This window comes from Myxocyprinus asiaticus, chromosome 8, assembly GCF_019703515.2.
Source record: "Myxocyprinus asiaticus isolate MX2 ecotype Aquarium Trade chromosome 8, UBuf_Myxa_2, whole genome shotgun sequence".
NCBI lineage: Eukaryota > Metazoa > Chordata > Actinopteri > Cypriniformes > Catostomidae > Myxocyprinus > Myxocyprinus asiaticus.
Window position 1 is genome coordinate 34,772,761 of NC_059351.1, and position 15,833 is coordinate 34,788,593.

The following is a 15,833-nucleotide window of genomic DNA, read 5'->3' on the forward strand; positions in this document are numbered from 1 at the left end:
AACTTCTGTGGAGCACACAACAATACATTTTGCTACCAAAACAATTGGAAGACATTTAATAATAACTCTGATCTGCAAAATTCTTGTACACAAACTATCGCCTAATGTCCTAAGTAATACCTAATGGCGACACCTATAATGTTATAATTACACCAATCATGTCAGTTTTCAATTTGTTAAGAGTAGGCCTATTGGTTGAATTTGTGATGCTGACATGTTCTCATCATTTCTAACCTGCTTTAATGGAGGAAATCAGTTCTCCTAATCGAGCCGATTACTTAACACGCTTATATGAACGAATTATTAAATTACACATGGAATTATGAAAAGCTGATAATTATCAGTGAGTAAGTAATCATTAAGTGGAGCTGTTAATTACAGTCGGGCATCGAGGGCTCGCCGAGAATGGAAATGAAGAGGCTACTCACTGCCTGCTAGAAGAAACGGCCTATCCCAAGCGAGCATACCCCCTATTTAACCTTCACATAGGTGCGAACAATATCGATCTGTTTTTCCTGATAGAAAATCAGTCAGGGGTAAACGGAGAGTTAAGACTAAAATAAAGGTGCATTCAATACACACGCGGGTTCGCTTAACCTGTTATATTTGAGATGTCTGTTTCAAGGAAAAGGGAATGTGTCATTTTTATAAAGAAGGGGCAGCGACCTGTTAGTAGCTGTATCACATACTGTACATGTGATTCGTATGCTTAAAAATCATGGTGGTCACACTCAAAAGGGAAAGGGCAGCGCTGTTTCCCTTTGTTATAATTAGGCCTTCTGTTTTCTTTCTCTTGCCCCCCTGAAACATTTCCTCCCATTCACAGGGATAGTGATGAAAATTTAATGAAGCCAGGGACTGTCGGTGCTCCGCCTGGGGACCTGCGAATAGAATATTTTAACTGTACATTTACCCCCAAGTGTCTGCCATCAAAGCACGTTAAGGCAAACCAAAGGCCTCTGACGTGTTGGAGACACTAGAACCCCTTATTTTAGTGCTTGAACGTTTATTGTCTTGTCACTGCAGTCCATTGCATTTTATTTATTTGTTTAATTATTGTGTGTATGTATGGGCAGGTTTTAGTTGTTTAAGAGGACTTTTTTTAGGTTACAAACTGGTAATTACAAGGGTATTATGCAATAAATGTGGTTTATGAGGACATTTCTAGTGTCCCCATAATACAAATCGCTTAAAAAAAAAAAAAAAAAAAACATACTAAACGATGTTTTATTGAAAATGTAAAAATTCAGAACATTTTTTGTAAGGGTTAGGTTTAGGGGTAGGGTTAGGGTTAGGGGATAGAATCTATAGTTCGTACAGTATAAAATTCATTATGTCTGTGGAGAATCCTCATAATGATAGCTGCACCAACATGTGTGTGTGTGTGTGTAGACATGGCACTTCGGTATTAAAGACCATTTGGTCTTGAATCAATGCAATATTAGGCTAATTATATTCCATGCTTATTTTGATATATATATATATATATATAAAATCATAGCCTATAATTGTGGTTCATTATGCTTCGTTCAGGTAATGTAAGAGATTACATGATGTGACATGAAAAAACGGCCACAGAGATGCAATGATTGTAAAAGTGATAAATAATAGCGCCAATACACAAATTCTCTCGCTTTCTTCGATCTCATCATGTCTTGAACTCTGTCAGGATCACACGCGTGCAAGCACACGTACAAATTACATTACCAAAGGCGAATTAGGGTTAAATACGGACAGTTGATTAAATGAAAAAAAAAAAAAAAAAAAAAGAAAAAGAAAAAACAATAATAAAGATGATAATGATCGAAACACTTGTAAATCTAATAAAACACTAGCGCAGACCTTTATGCTTTGAACATATAATAAAAGTAATACAAATATGACAACAATACCACTATAGTAGCCAAGGCTGCAAAGTAGGAACTACTGCTGCTGCTGCTACTACTCCAAATAAATAAATAACAAAAAAAAAAAAAAAAAAATAATAATAATAAACACACACACACACACACACACACACACACACACACACACACACACACACACACACACATATATATATATATATATATATATATATATATATATATATATATATATATATATGTATGTATATTATGCACAGAATACATGAACTAAAGTTTGAATACACCCATATATTTAAAGATTATTGGCATGTAGACCGAGCTAAGGCCTGTCTTACATTTTGTTTTCATGTTATCATGATTTTAATCGATTGTTAGTATACACTGAGAATAAAAGTCATCAGGCATTTAATTTCTGAAGTAGCTAGTAGCCTACACATTGTTAACATTTGACGTCATGTCTTATAGGCTTATGTTCATTAGCCTACTAAGTAAAATAAAAGCGTATTAATATTTTAACATGTTTAACATGGGTTCATTTTAATAGAACATAGGCTATTTAACATGTTACCATTTAGGGGTGTATGAAATGAATATAAATATCTAACTTAAACATACCAAGTTATATGTCCATTAGCAAATTAAAAAAAAATAATGACTTAATGACGGAAACACCTTAATCACCAACCACCCGATTATTAACCAACCAGAGTGTTGTGATCTGATAGAGATATAAAAACTCCATAAACGACTAATTAATTGTGTTTCAAACAACCCCTTGGATTATGCCTATTTCAACAAAACACAAATAAAACAATTCACAATGAAAAGGTAAATCCACCGAATGTACTCTTCTTTCCATTTAGCTTTCTGGAGCGATGTTGTGTCAGGTGAACAAGTAAGAGGCTATTCTAATGGACAAACGCACACTCATGAACACAACTCTTCCTTAATGTAAATTCAGTTTATTATCCATATGCATGCTGCAAGTAAGCCTACACCCCATATTGTGGCATATATCTACTCTTGAAATTGGTGTCTTCAAAAGAGGCCTATGGTGATTAAATATTAAAGAGTCTAGGATGAGCATGTATGTTTCTTGCCCAGCCTGGTTTTCCTGCTGCTCGCCATGAAATCCATGCTGTTGCGCCGTTCCAAATGAGCAAGTCGCAGTTAGATCGCGCATTTGGCAATAATGAGAAGGTGGTAGAGCTGTCTGCAGGATGTGTGTGTTCATTGGGGTTTGACAGCCGTGCTCCGCTGCAGAACTATTCATCATACCCGCAAGGACTGCCTCTCTCTCTCTCTCTCTCTCTCTCTCTCTCTCTCTCTCTCTCTCTCTCTCTCTCTCTCTCTCTCTCTCTCTCTCCTCTCCTCTGTCCTCAGTTTATACAGAACAGAATCATTTACATAAAGTCCTTAAGGCAAATAACTGTTGGGGGCTCTAATTTATATCTGATCGAAAATTAGCCGTCATTATGCGCCCCATTAGCCGCGTCTTTAATGTGCTTCTAAGCACCATTTGTCTAGCAGCTTGTTAATATCCTTCAAGTCTTTAAAGTTGAGAGCTCATTAAAAGACTCTGCTCCCTGGTATTGATGCTATTTTATAAAATTCTGCATGAAGGGCCGTTTAAAAGTTTTACTCTTCCTCCGCAGAACAGAATGGCATATGGTTTCCTGAACAGCACGGAAGATGCAAAATTGTTCTAGTGCTTTGTGGTCAATAACACAAGTATTTAAAAGGCAAAAAAAAAAAAAAACAATAATAAAAAAAAAAAAAAACAATGATGAGATCATGTAGGCTAATGTAGTGGCAGCAGGTGGAGTTCTAACAAGCAATACAACTGAGAGAAGAGTTTGCAAATTATGACTCTGATCATCAGATGCATCCAGAAATATTTTGCACACGTTATGTAATTTAGAAGCGTTGCAAATTCGAGAGAAAATAATTTATATTGTGTAATCAATGCCTGGGTATTGTGTTTCTTATCAAGAACTGTCGTACATAATCAGGCGTGTGCCGGGTGCTGCTTGCCCGTGGGTGGGATTTAACGGGTCTTTATTATTAGTTAAAAAACTCAAGCGTCCTGTCGTTCCTTTCGCGGACTCCTCCGGGCTAAAGCAATAAAGCGCATAATTAGAATGCTAAAGACTGATGTAAATAAAAGCAATGAAGCAGTGGTGAGAGATGAGACACTGGGGTCAGGCTCTCATCAAAAACCCAGTTGGTGTGATGACACGACGCCCGGCCAAGTGCCAGAGGCCTGGGGCTACAGCGATAGACTACAGGCAAAATGGACCAAATGACCTCGATGGAGTGCACATAAAAACCTATAACGTGTTTCAAGCATTTCGGAGTATATTGCATTATGCATGCATGTGATGCACCGCGCGAAAGAATCCACTCTTAATTTGTGTAGTATCCTGCTTAAGGAGAGACATAATCTTTGTTGCCTTGTAGCTTGGACTTTAAGCTAAACTAAGCATATTCACATCACCCTAAAAAAAAAAAAAAAAAAAAAAAAAAAAAAAAATGTTACATTGAAGGTAAATGTTATGTATTTAAGTATTTATTTAATTAATTATTTATTTAACAATTTGATTTACTAGACCAATAAATTTTCGCTCCTTTTGCTAGGATGAAATTGTATTATTAGCCTCTTCTTCTTCTACTTCTTCTTCTTCTTCTTCTTCTTCTTCTTCTTCTTCTTCTTATTATTATTATTATTATTACTACTACTACTACTACTACTACTACTACTACTACTACTGCTTGTAATTCCATAAATTACACATGGAGATTTTTATTTTTATTTATTTATTTATTTATTTTGGTTGTTGCTATAATTACAGTATTGTGGTGGACGTGAGGTAATTAAATATAACATGTTCAATATAGTATAAATAGCTTGGAATGCCAATCGAATTATATATATTTCCCAACTATATGACCCAGTGATGAATTATTACGCATTTATTGTCAGCCATTAATTAGTGTGAAGACTATATAAACATAAAAAATTCAAAATAAAATAATAATAATAAAAATAATAAAAAAAAAAACATTCAAAGAAGAGTCTCTTCTTTTATTCTGATATATTTAGTGAGCCTTAATTCCATATTAACTCAATAGCCTACTTTAAAATATCTTAGAGCCTCGATGTAATGTCACACACTCAAGTGATGTAATTGTTTTATACACTACGGGTGTGTTATTCAAGCTCAGAGTGCAGAGATGTAGGCCAATGAAAGAGACACCAAATAAAAAAGCACACACACACACACACACACACACACACAGAGAGAGAGAGAGAGAGAGAGAGAGAGAGAGAGAGAGAGAGAGAGAGAGAGAGAGAGAGAGAGAGAGCTGCCCTGTTTAAAGAGCTTTCACTTCTCCGTTTGATCCCTCTCTTCGCTAATGAGATGTTCACTAGAGGTGTACCTGGTTACGCATTAGCTGGGCTTTACTGTACCCCAGCCGCCTCTCCACTTGTTTTATTTCTTTGCTCACATCACTAATCACAGATGTTGGAAATGCTGACTACAGAATACGGAAGGAAAACATGCCACTATTCACTAACTGTACCCTAAAGTACAGCACTGGCTGCACTTTGTGGAAACTGGAAGTGTCACGTTATTATTATTATTATTATTATTGCAATACACTTACAACAGCCTACAATACACTATTCTTATTTTACTAATCAGCAGGTCCAGACGCAATCTGCGTCTTTTCTGCATTTTCTTCACTGATTTGGGCATTTCACAGAATTACACACTGAATCTAAATATTTCTGTGAAATTTATTTTTACATATGTAAAATGTGTTAAACAGGGATGTGAGTTGCCTACCACACTCTTATTGGCGGCTGAAGCCATAATCAAATTGGCCAAAAAAAAAAAAAATAAAATAAAAAAATAAAATAAAAAAAAAAAAAAAGAAAAGAAAAGCGCAGAGGGTGGGGATGTATTAAAATTGAAATGACTGGCATTCGAATTCAACGTAATCTGCAGAATTCTGTGGGCGCAGATTCCGTTTGAGCCTGCTGTACTTTAGTAGTTGCTAAAATTCCACTAAAGAGCACATGCGCAATTAGTAACTATTGATATACCTATGTTAATTTACAGTATATGTTCCATATATGTTCAATATGATGCAGAATAGTAAATGTAGTAAGTCCTAGTTTTTAAGCTTCTGAAGGAACAAGTGATCCTCCATGACAGGTGTGCTGAAAAAAAAAAAAAAAAAAAAAAAAAGCACACCCAGTCTAAACACAATCAAAAGGTTCATTTCGATTGAGGATTCTTTTTTAAGCTATCTATTTTGTAACTTTTTATAATTTAGATGCACTCTTAAGTTGCCATTAAAAAAAAAAAAAAAAAAAAAAAAAAAATGTAAAATAAAAAAAAACCTAAACTGGATGAATGGTATGAAAGATTTTGCCCCTTGTGGTTGAAGCAAGAAGTGCATTGATGAGACACTCTATAAGTACTTGAGTACTATACTTAATAAGCACTTAGTACTTAATAAATGAGTGCTGGTGAATCTTGATAATTCCAAAATGTATTTGCACCATTAAATAATCTAAAAACCTTTTACATGTACACACTATAGTTGAATATACAATTCTTGCCATCAGATTCATGCAAACATTTTCAATTCCACAAATACATTGCTTCTGCTACACACAATGTGTCTTGCAATGCACTAAAATATTTGTATTTTGCCCCACATTGAGATGGCAGGGGGATAGTTTTAGAAAATAACTGAGCTGAGTGTACTGGTACTGTAACAATGAAGAGTTTTATACTGAAATACGTCCTTGGAGCAGTGTAAGTCTCCAAAGTGTCTTTGTAAAAGGTTGATTACTGTTAGAAATACATCAACTGATGGCTGCAGGCTATCAATGCTAGTGCTGCTGAGCTATAGTCAAAGAGATTTTTGTGGTATCATGACATATTGCGGAGTAATTCACAATGATTTTAAACCATGTTAGTCCTCAAAAATAAGTCATAAACATTTGAAATTTGTTTTCATTAATTAGAAGGATGCTTCAAAAAATGTATTATCATCTATGAGAATTAAAGTGTTATTTCAAAGCCAAGTTATTTCACTTCTACCATCTGTTGAAATACCATTCTTACAGTGTTCAAATTTAAAAGATCACTTTAGCCAAAGGTCCATTACTGTTTGTAGCACTTGGCCCACTTCATAATGGGGGCCACAAATAATTTTTGCACCAGGGTGCAACATTGCCTTGTTTTGTTGCTAGTGTGAGTCACATGAAGGGACACAAACAGCTGTAAACAACAGAGCAATCAGTGTCCCATCTGTTATGGCCCACTTACATGAACGTATGTCACCACTTCTTTTACTCTGTGCCAAGCAAGTGCCCGAGGACATGCGTCCCCAAGAAAAAGACCTATTTTCAGAGGAAGAAAAATAAAGTGACAAAAAAGTTGTTACGGCAAGAAAATGCCATGGTAGGCAGCCATCTTGGAGACACACTAGAATTCTGTCTCAGCCTCAAAGTGTTATTAATGCTGGGAACCCTGATTAACACCTGAAATAAAAACATCTTCTGTATTTTTAATATCAACATGAAGCTGTACACACACAGTAACTTTGTTGTCTTCGGCACTATAAATGTGCATAGTCTGAGAATAAAAAAGCTATCATTAATTATGAATTAAGGATGATACGTAAGAGCCTCCCTCTCTATAACTTAAACAGTAGCATCCACTGGGAGAGGCAGAGCACAGCCCATGGGGGAAAGGAGCAATGGTGCACTGCTGCTTTAGTTCCACTGTATGTTAGCCACATTATTGCTGTTATTTGCATTATCCAAATTACCAATTTTAGGTACATTTTCACTCTTAATTCAGTGGTATCTCTAGATCACCAAGGTATTACTTGTGTAAGAGTTACCCAGTCCAGCCAAATCATGTTTATCTTTTTGAGCAATATCTCCTTTGATGGTATAATTAGCCTAATAAACAGATATATCTGTTTGGGGTAAAAAAAAATAATACTTTGGTTGTTCAATCAAAAGCATTGATGTGCACAATGCATTAACAGTGTAATAGCTTTGGAAGATATATATATATATATATATATATATATATATATATATATATATATATATATATATATATATATATACAGGTGCATCTCAATAAATTAGAATGTCGTGGAAAAGTTCATTTATTTCAGTAATTCAACTCAAATTGTGAAACTCGTGTATTAAATAAATTCAATGCACACAGACTGAAGTAGTTTAAGTCTTTGGTTCTTTTAATTGCGATGATTTTGGCTCACATTTAACAAAAACCCACCAATTCACTATCTCAAAAAATTAGAATATGGTGACATGCCAATCAGCTAATCAACTCAAAACACCTGCAAAGTTTTCCTGAGCCTTCAAAATGGTCTCTCAGTTTGGTTCACTAGGCTACACAATCATGGGGAAGACTGCTGATCTGACAGTTGTCCAGAAGACAATCACTGACACCCTTCACAAGGAGGGTAAGCCACAAACATTCATTGCCAAATAAGCTGGCTGTTCACAGAGTGCTGTATCCAAGCATGTTAACAGAAAGTTGAGTGGAAGGAAAAAGTGTGGAAGAAAAAGATGCACAACCAACCATGAGAACCGCAGCCTTATGATTGTCAAGCAAAATCGATTCAAGAATTTGGGTGAACTTCACAAGGAATGGACTGAGGCTTGGGTCAAGGCATCAAGAGCCACCACACACAGACGTGTCAAGGAATTTGGCTACAGTTGTCGTATTCCTCTTGTTAAGCCACTCCTGAACCACAGACAATGTCAGAGGCGTCTTACCTGGGCTAAGGAGAAGAAGAACTGGACTGTTGCCCAGTGTTCCAAAGTCCTCTTTTCAGATGAGAGCAAGTTTTGTATTTCATTTGGAAACCAAGGTCCTAGAGTCTGGAGGAAGGGTGGAGAAGCTCATAGCCCAAGTTGCTTGAAGTCCAGTGTTAAGTTTCCACAGTCTGTGATGATTTGGGGTGCAATGTCATCTGCTGGTGTTGGTCCATTGTGTTTTTTGAAAACCAAAGTCACTGCACCCGTTTACCAAGAAATTTTGGAGCACTTCATGCTTCCTTCTGCTGACCAGCTTTTTAAACATGCTGATTTCATTTTCTAGCAGGATTTGGCACCTGCCCACACTGCCAAAAGCACCAAAAGTTGGTTAAATGACCATGGTGTTGGTGTGCTTGACTGGCCAGCAAACTCACCAGACCTGAACCCCATAGAGAATCTATGGGGTATTGTCAAGAGGAAAATGAGAAACAAGAGACCAAAAAATGCAGATGAGCTGAAGGCCACTGTCAAAGAAACCTGGGCTTCCATACCACCTCAGCAGTGCCACAAACTGATCACCTCCATGCCACGCCGACTTGAGGCAGTAATTAAAGCAAAAGGAGCCCCTACCAAGTATTGAGTACATATACAGTAAATGAACATATTTCCCAGAAGGCCAACAGTTCACTAAAAATGTTTTTTTTTTTTATTAGTCTTATGATGTATTCTAATTTTTTGAGATAGTGAATTGGTGGGTTTTTGTTAAATGTGAGCCAAAATCATCACAATTAAAAGAACCAAAGACTTAAACTACTTCAGTCTGTGTGCACTGAATTTATTTAATACACGAGTTTCACAATTTGAGTTGAATTACTGAAATAAATGAACTTTTCCACGACATTCTAATTTATTGAGATGCACCTGTATATATAAACGTCAAGTCATCATTGGCAGAGGTGGGTAGTAACGCACTACATTTACTATGTTACATTTAGTCGAGTAACTTTTTGGAGAAAAAAAAATACTTTTAGAGTAGGTTTAAAAGTGGGTACTTTTTACTCTCACTCAAGTAAATTTCTAATGACATTTTTTTACTTTTACTTATTTACGATGGGTGGCGTTCCTGTCGTTACATTACTGGGGTTAATTGTAATTAATGAATAATTTTTTGAGAGATTATTGAATGGGACTTTTAGGAGAGCGAATGTTCACACAGCTGCACCCGCTGCTGTCATAGACTGTCACTCAAGTCATCAGTGCTGCAGCATCAAACTCTTCAAAGTGAAACACTTTCTTCGCTCCACACAGTGAAAAAAAGAAAAAAAAAAAAAAAAAAAAACATTTCATCATGCAGTGCCTTCATGTAACACCAAGACAAGCTGATATTTCAAGATTAAAATCACAGCTCCAATTTAAGGCAGCATGCTGAGGTAAGTTTTGGTTCTAATCCTAAAGCGGGCTTTTCTGTGTAATGAGGGTGATGATGTAACTGGGCTCTTATGACATCAGTTTTTAAGTGTACATTTTTAAATCAGTGCAGCAATATATCAGTGCACTTTGTCCCGCGTCCCGCATGTCATGAGCAGTATTTACGCATTTACCCCGCGCCCACGTGTGGGTACTGGAAATTATCGCAGCTACTTCAGGCGGATTAACTGTATAAATCCATGTAAACATCCAAGTTAGGTGTAAATCACTGCCATTCGCGTGATCCACAACTGGAGTGCGAACAGACAGCATTTCTGCGCGTGCACAACGAGGTGCGCGGGGTGCGCGCGTGTGAGATGTGCGGGCGCGAAGCAATGGTATGCGAAGAGAGTGGCTGTGTCCGCAATCGTTCAAACGTTCACTATTTCACATATAGTGAATGGCAGTTAGTGCACTATATCTCAGCAGTAAGTGAACGGAATGAATGAATTCGGACGCTGACTTATACACGGAGTGTTGGAGCTCTGGGTCTGTCACAGAAACAACCTCACATATGACATTTTTAAATACTTGGGCCTTACTTGTTGTTCTTATTAAATACAATAAATCTTCATTCTGTTTGTCATTTTTAATATATACTGTGTGTTAATATAAAGAATAAACACATTTTTATAAAATAAAGAGTACATTTTAAAATGTATCTGTATGTTTTGTCTCTCTATATGTTATTATGTTATTTTAATCAAGTAATGATTTGTCAAAAAGTAATTTAATTCATTCAGCATAAAATAAAATATTGCAGGAGTGAAGGAAGCAGTAAACTCCCAGCTCGTATGTCTTCCCAGTGGTGGATAGTGGGCAATTAACCATTGTCGAGGGTACATCAAATGTACACTCGAAATTAGAGTGCATTGTGGGTAATAATGAGTGAACAAAAGTAGGGAATGTGTGGCCCACTCAGAATTCAGACAATCCTACAAAATGGCAGACACCCGAAATAGTGCACTGTATAGTGGATGGGGGCGGCTTCAGACACAGCGAGCGTTCCACGACCGGGGTTGGTGCCCTACGCACTAGGCTGCGTATATGCATTTAGAGAGCGGCAGTACTGCTGCACAGAACTAATGATCTAAATACTTACGACACTGAAAACTGTAACTACACTGAAATAAGAATCCACACAGGATTTTAAAAGCTATTAAATAGCGAAATAAGGCATTAATAAAGCATGATCTTGATTTGGTTTATATTTCAGCATTATATATAATGTCCTTGTGGGACATTTTCACATTTTCACTGTAATAATTACTAGAAAGGTTTCCAAACCTCTCTTATTGACGAATTCATCCAGATCTGACAAGAGCCCTTAAAGGGATAGTTCACCCAAAAATTACAATTCTCATTATTTACTCACCTTCATGCCACCCCAGATGTGAATGACTTTCTTTCATCTGCTGAACTCAAATGAAGATTTTTAGAAGAATTTCTCAGCTCTGTAGGTCCATACAATGCAAGTGAATGGGTGGCAACATTTTAAAGCTAAAAAAAATCAAGTCAGCATAAAAGTAATCCATAAGACTCCAGTGGTTAAATCACTATCTTCAGAAGCAATGTGATAGGTGTGGATGAGAAACAGAGAAACAGATCACTTTCACATTCTTCTTGTTTTTTTTGGTGATTCACATTCTTCTCTGCATATCGCCCCCTGCTGTCTAGCATAAAATGACAAATATTGATCTGTTTCTCACCCACACCTATCATATCACTTCTGAAGACATGGATTTAACCACTGGAGTCTTATGGATTACTTTTATGCTGCCTTTATGTGCTTTTTGGAGCATCAAAATTTTGGCCTACAGAGCTAAAATATTCTTTTTTAAATCTTAATTTGTGTTCTGCAGAAGAAAGGAAGTCATACACATCTGGGATGGCATGAGGGTGAGTAAATGATGAGAGAATTTTCATTTTGGGGTAAACTATCTCTTTAAAGTGATAGCTCAGCCATAATTTAATATTGTCATAATTTCCCTACCCTCATGTCGTTCCAAACCAGTGTGACGCTTTGTATTATGTGGAACACAAAATATGTTAGACAGAATGTTAGGGACTGACAGTCTCAGTCACCATTCACTTTCAAAATATGAAAAAAAAAAAAAAAACATTCACTGAAAGTAAATAGTGACTCAGACAAACATTCTGTCTAATATCTCCTTATTGTGTTGCATGGAAGAAAGAAAGTCATACGGGTTTGGAACAACATGATGATGAATGATGACAGAATTTCCATTAATAATAATAATAATTCTGTAGTACATGTTCAGTGTGTATTATGTAATGGAATATAGGGGAGTAAATGTCTATTATGTCATTTGTGAAAGTAACGAGTTACTTACTACTTGAGTACTCTTTTAATTGGATACTTTCTTACTCTTACTCAAGTAATTATTTATGTTAGTACTTTTACTTACTTTTTTTTTTTTTAACATGAGTACAATTTTTGGCTACTCTACCCACCTCTGATCATTGGGCTGACTTAAAGGTATAGTTTACCCAAAAATAAAAATTCAGACATTTTTAAAATGTTTATTGCTTTATTTTTTTTCCTTGGAACTCAAATGGATACATTTTAAGAATCTTCACACAGCTATTTGCCTTAATGAAAGTGAACAGCGACTCTGGGTTCAACATAAACCACAGTCAAAGTTGAACAGACATATTACAAGTGGTCTGAAGCCACACTTTGTGTGATGAACAGTCCAAAATTTAATTCGTTACTCATTCTCAAATCAAATCATTTATCAACTCGATTTGCAGCAACCAAATCAAATATGGCGACTGAGCACCACTAGCCCTTATCTGGTATCCACATTTTTCATGAATGTGGAAGTTTTCCATGATTCGGTCTCCAGTGTTTTCACTCGCATCGGCGTATATTCCTAGTGGGTAATGTAATGTTTAAGGTTTGGCATTTGTAAAAATGGTCAAAAAACATGTGGTTATATAGTGCCAATACTTCACAGAGTTGAGATGACTGTTTTGTATTGACAGTGCCTCAACTGACATTTTACGACCGATGGTCCAAGGTTAGTTACTGTTGTTATGTTATGACAGCCAACAATAGCACAAGAATAAAATAAATAATAATAATACTAAATGACCTTAAATGGTTGTTGTTATCCGTCTGAATCTCTTTTTGGTAGTTTTTGCATTGCGTCTTGAGACCAGAAATAGAAAACAGGCAATTAGAATCATCATGGCGCCACCCAGTGGTTGCTCAGGAAAACTGTGGATAATAATACCTAATTTGTTCAATCAAAAACTGTATTTATTTGTTTCTTAATTTCATTCATTTGTTGTCATTATGAACATATACCCAAAATAACAATGGTGACATTTGCCTCAGCCTTGTTGTGTCTACTGTCAAATTAGCCAAAGCTGTCAGGCCACCAACATTCCTCCACATAGTATCAAATAACCATTAGACAATTAGATGGACCCAGCTTCCATCTATAAGCCTAAGGCATCAGAAGTGGTAAAGATACAGCAACCTGCTTGCACCTTAGCTGCAGTCATTAAATCCATACACGGAGAAGTGTGATTGTCAGCAAATGAGGGACACAATGTCTAACATAATATGGTCCCACAGTATAATTACCGGGCTATGGTCCTTTTTTGACAGCAATACTTCAGCAATTCATGTTTTGCTTTCCGAAACTACTGGCAGTATGCTTTAATCAGGTTTCTCTTTCATTCAGGTTTTAGGATAATGCCATTAACATTAGCCTATGTCTTTGTCATTCATGGTGGCCACTGCCAGCACAGGCTTGAGAGTCAGTGCCCATAATGATCGCTCAAATACGCTTAATGCCTGAAAGCCCAGCCAGCTCCATTATTTAAGCACAGGTCAAAGAGACTTGTAGTCCTCTGGGTGGAAATCTGGGAATTGTGGGAGATTTGAAGCAGGTAATGTCGTCCTTTTCATTCACAAGAGCCTCAAAGACTCCTGTCTGTTATTCTTGCTCTCTCATTTACTTCATCACTGGCGCAACAATGTAATATACATAATTCAAACAACCAGGGAATGGCTGTGGGCTCCCAACCACCTGCTGGCTTTTATTAGCTAATTAATGGTGATTTATCGTAGTTGCTAATTCGAGTGTAGCCGATTGCCTTCAGGAGTCTATGAACGCCACGTGAATTCTGATGGTAATTATGCTTATTTGATGGGCAGTCTACTAAAACAAAAAGTTCTGTCTCTCGTGCCCCACAGCAGTGAAATTTTCGACTCTTATGGAGACGACCTTGTGTGTGTTTTTTCTGTCTCATTAGCACCTCACTTATGGGTCCATTTTACTGAGACCAATATATGTGATTTTAAAAATTATCTTTTCATTTCTTTAATTTTATTAGTAATATCTTCAAATATGACTTATAGCTTGCAACATATTACAGGCATAATTATACTCTGTATCATCAGCATATGATGTACTTAAAGAGAGCACAATACATCCTTTTAAAAGGATAGTTCACCCAAAAATAAAAATTCTCTCATCATTTACTCACCCTCATGCAATCCCAGATGTGTATGACTTTCTTTCTTCAGGAGAACACAAACAAAGATTTTTAGAAGAATATTTTAGCTCTGTAGGTCCTCACAATGCACAACACACTATCATGGTGAAATCGTAAAGATTCGTAGGACTTTTCTAAATTTGGCAAATTCATATTTTATTGTATGACTTCATTCGTATTAATTTGTACAACTTTCACTACAACCAATGACATCGCTCAACATTGTTTCCATCTAATATGCGAAAATTCATGCTTCTGTCACACACAGCAGCTTCCTATCATGTTTACACACTCTACTTATAGGTTAGGTTTAGATAAGGGGTTTGGGTAAGGACATAATATTAATAAGCATATCCTTGATGGCTCGCATGTGGAACTTGCGCTTACTTCTGCATTACACATCTGGGCATTTGCACGTGATCTAATCGTACAAATTAATACGAACGTAATCATACAACATCATACGAAATAGCCAACTCGTAAAATATGCACGACTTTTTATGAGATTGGGTTGCAATGCAAGTGCATGGTGATCAGACATTTGTAGCTCCAAAAATCACATAAAGGAAACACAGAAGTAATCCATAAGACTCCTGTGGTTAAATCCATATCTTCAGAAGCGATATAATAGGTGTGGGTGAGAAACAGATGAAGTCCTTTTTTCCCTCTAAATCTACATTTTCACTTTCATTTTCACATCTGAAAGTCACATGTTTAGTTTCACTTTCACATCTGAAAGTGAAAGTGGAAGTGGAGATTTTAGATTCAAAAAAGGACTTAAATATTGTTTTGTTTCTCACCCACCCCTATTATATTGCTTATGAAGATATGGATTTAAACACTGGAGTCATATGGATTACTTTTATGCTTCCTTCATGTAATTTTTGGAGATACAAAGATCTGATCACCATTCACTTGCATTGTATGGACCAACAGAGCTGAGATATTTTTTTAAAATCTTTGTGTTCTGCTGAAGAAAGAAAGTCATACACATCTGGGATGGCATGAGGGTGAGTAAATAATGAGAGAATTTTCATTTTTGGGTGAACTATCCCTTTAACGCTATACTTCATACCTATACATCTATCTATATTTTCTGTGATCATTCACAAAATTACTTGTTTATGGAACCGTTTACAGAA